Source organism: Triticum aestivum, chromosome 1D, assembly GCF_018294505.1.
Source record: "Triticum aestivum cultivar Chinese Spring chromosome 1D, IWGSC CS RefSeq v2.1, whole genome shotgun sequence".
Classification (NCBI taxonomy): Eukaryota; Viridiplantae; Streptophyta; class Magnoliopsida; order Poales; family Poaceae; genus Triticum; species Triticum aestivum.
In genome coordinates this window covers 466,265,201-466,269,230 of record NC_057796.1, presented here as the reverse complement: position 1 = coordinate 466,269,230, position 4,030 = coordinate 466,265,201, and the positions used below count along the sequence as shown (strand labels likewise).

Genomic DNA, 4,030 nt, shown 5'->3' with positions numbered 1-4,030 from the left:
AAATTCCTAATATGTGACATTTTGTAAGTGGCGTCACTTATTATAGCAAATCGGTGATGTTTAATGTCACTGAATCACACAGCCGTTGAGCCTCACCTGGCTACCAATTTCTGTGACGGTTCGGTAATTTTCATGATGGGTCTACTAGAGTCACGAATATTAACGAATGTGTGCCGTTCTTTATTTCGTCATGTAATGTCTAGCAGTGGGGCCTACCACAACCGCGTCACGAGTTATTGAGTGGTAGGACCCACGTGACGGTCTTTGTAATGGGACTCGCCCGAGTTTCTTCATATGTTTTTGAACACTTAACTTATTTTATTTTGTCTAATGGAAGTAAATAGTGGTGGGGACGAAAGTTATTTTGTGTTTTCGTGAACTGGTGCCCATGGCGCTATAGTTGTTTCGTTCTATCTCAAGAAAATGGAAATAAGAGTGGATGAATTTTTTTGGTATGGATGTTCCTGAGATGATGCATATGGCTCTTTTTTCGTTTTATCTCAAAATTTCACATTTGATGAATTTCAGGCCATTTATCTGATATATTTCAGCATTGGCCTATATACGTGTCATACAAATGTCTCTATAAGTTCACATCTTTGAGTACAGACTCTTATAACATTACTATTTGAAAACAATCAGTCCTTGTTGCCACTTTGAAGTACTTATTTTGTTTTTTTATTTTCATAATTATAAGGTCGCTATGTACAACTTTGCACATATATTTAGGTAGAGTTCTTCCAAAAAAAATTGCATGGAAAAAACCACATCATAATGTTTTTGTACGAGTTACACCGCTGTTTAAATCATTTGCCATCTCATTTACATACTGCTGTATTTAACTCGAAAATAAACCATTCCCTTTCCACTAAAAAACACTTTTCGCTCCACTTTCCTAAATTTTTGCCGCATCCAATTAATTACGCCCTTATTTTTTCAGCTGCGCGGAACCAACTCCCTCCAATTTCTATCCCCATCTCCACCCCCTCTACCCCACGACTGCATCTAGCGGCGAGATTTGAGGATCACGCCGCCCGGTGCACCCTGCGGCACCAGCCGCGTAATCCTTCTCCAATGACGGCTGCTCGCCCGCCCTCCCATCAAGCCCCGGCCGCCGCGCTCGCTCTCCACAAGGAACGGCCGCCACGCCTCGCCGGCCAAGATCGGATCCGCCAACCCGCGACATCGAAGTCGCCAGCCTCTACATGCAACATCATAGCCGCTCGCATCATCCTCACCATCGCCCACTCCAGCGCCTTCCCCAGCTTCCTTTCCTACCTCGTGCTTTACCAAGATCTGGACGTTTCCTCACCACCCCTCCATCAGCCACTACTTGAGATTAGATGCTGATTTAGAAGTTTGGTTTCGTCCAGTGACCAACAAGATGGCGGCGGCTGGAGACAACAGGTTTGGAAGAGGCAACCCGATGATGCAGTGAGGCTAGGGGATGGGTGAGAAACTCTGCAAGGAACCCCGCTGCAATACCATTAGATCTGGTCCCCTTCCAACTATTCGAGGGTATATTTCGCTGCTTCCTTATTTCTTCCATAATTTCTGGATGTAAGATTTGTGATCCGTAATTTGATTGTTCTAACCACCTATTTAAGATCTCCTTTTCCTAGTTGCAGTTCATCTAGATAAGGAGTAAGATCAATGCCCTTTGCTCTTCTCAAAGGTATGGTTTATACGTATATGTTCCTCCCTGTCTCTAAATTTCTAAAATGAATAATTTCAAGTCATGTTTCCCCTTTAAGCTGCAAGATCATGCAGTCTCCAGAACATTTAATATGTGACTAGACTCTACGTTCAGAGTATTAACATTTAACAATGAAACTGTACTAGGAATTGCCTTCTATTAGTAGTTATGGACAATAAATTAATATTCTGTGATAAAAGTTAACAAGCTAAAGATATGTTGAGGGCTCCTATCATGGGCTAATACTGCTCGGTGAAAGAGAAGATGATTTTGGTATTCTGTAATATTTTTTCTCCATGTGAACACTTGTCAGTAAATTTTTTGTCTTCTCTGTTTTATTCTGTAAACGTAGGTGCATTAGTCGACGCTTACTGTAGGTAGAAGATTGGGTTTGCAATATTAAGATAATCTTATCGGCCTTGCTATGTTGGTACAGTCTGAAGCTTGTTCTTTTTACTACTTGCTTCTCCACTTTCTATTTGCATACAATGCAATACTGGATAATTCCTTACCAGCTGGTTGTGTACGCCTAACATTTAAGCTCATCGTGTACTTCCTTTGCCCATAACTTAAATTTTTATTTCTTATATTTAGATTGAGGAAGCATCGTACAACAGCAGTGCGAGTACACAATTAGCTGTAGCTGCAGAAGAAGATGTGTAAGCACACAACCAATTCAAATAGTGTAGTTTACAGTACTAGTTCTAGTTGCTTATGGCACTTAGTTGTACATATGGTGATGATCTACCAAATTCATAGCATGTTCGAATCAATTCAGAGATGAGAAAACACACACTTAATAAGAATAAGGTTGCCTACTATGGTTGGGTGATGACCTTTGGATATTGCATCGTTTTGAGATTGTTCAATATATCGAATGGATGTCACTCCTTACTAAAGAAACATTTTTGTGTTTTGCTCTGTGATTTTGTAGTACATTACTAATCTATTTTTTTGTGATGTGCTGATCTAAACTTCTGTAGTAACCAAAGCGTCAAACAACTATACTTATGCAACTAACTATGAAATATCTTCAGTAGATCACTATAGTGCATTACCATCTGCTGCCGTAGTGCCCTCACTAGTCATTCAGATGCTACTTAAACTATAAGTGGCACACTAGTTAAAAGTGCAACAGTGATCTATGTAAAATATTTTGACTGACAATGTTTTATACAAGTTTGTGTCTTCTTGTTCCGCTAACCTAACTTAATGTTTTATTGACCCATCCACATACCCGCAAATCTTGTTAATAATGTACTTAGATTCATAATTCGATAGATTGTAAGTTTCTTAGTGGTACTCTTATACCTTGTTATCTATATGTTTTCATCTCATTAAGGTGCAAGATGTTGTTATGTTTCATCAATTTATAGGCACCAGGAGGATTTAGCCGCGAGACATGAAGCACAAGATAGAGAATTTGAAGAGATGCAAAGAAGAGCCAACAAGAGAAGAATAAGCCTGGCAAAAGAAGCAACATGAGATGGATAACCGATTGGATTTCTTTTAAGGGCTCAAGCAACTCAGCAAGCAAATCAGTCCAACCTGATGGTGCATGAAGGCCATCATTTTGTGAAAGAAAGATAGTTATTTAATCATACATTGCAGTCATCAGGACAACATAAGTGGTCTTTTAGTTATGTAAATATTACTTTTCGTCTTATTTATTCTCGTGTCAAACTTGAGTCTGTGATATTTTTTATTGTCATTTTGTATTTCGAAGATGATTTGGCTGACAGATGGAATATATAATACTATGATTTGTCTTTAATTCCAACTTATAATGCAATTTGGCTCTTAACTTATTTGTATAGTGTGATGTGATGTGAATTAAATACTTTGTGATATGCATTTGCAATATAGTGGATTCGATAATTCATTGCAAATTATTTGAAATTTAATGATGTCGTCTTCATCAATAATGAAAGTAGTGATGCTAGTAGTGGGAATATATTTGCGGGTGTTGATGTGCTGTCACTGAATATGTTATAATATGGCATATTTGCTGAATATGGTATAATATGGCATATTTGCTCCTAACACGTGACATTAATTGCCCGTCATAGAAATAGCAAGTTGTTGACATTCTAGGAAACGTCACCGAAGGTCCCATATTCGGTGACATTATTTTGCGCGCGCCATCACTAGTAGTAATCTGTGACGGGGATTCTGTGACGATGCGTGTGACACCCATAAAACGTCACCCACGGGTAAATTGTGACGTTATTAGCAATTCAATGACATATTTTGGCTCATCACAGTAGGCCTGATCTCTTGTAGTGTGCTTCTCGCCGACATTGGTGTGAGTCTCCTCCACGGATTTTTTCGCCA

At 39.1% G+C, this 4,030-nt stretch overlaps 1 long non-coding RNA gene across 1 annotated transcript; it reads left to right on the top strand.

The window, feature by feature from the left end:
- Positions 1 to 969: 969 nt before the first annotated feature.
- LOC123176145 (uncharacterized) lies at positions 970 to 3,426 on the top strand. Its single transcript, XR_006488386.1, has 4 exons — positions 970 to 1,518; positions 1,629 to 1,675; positions 2,291 to 2,355; positions 3,073 to 3,426. It is a non-coding gene; the product is annotated as an uncharacterized lncRNA (long non-coding RNA).
- The last annotated feature ends 604 nt before the right edge of the window (positions 3,427 to 4,030 follow it).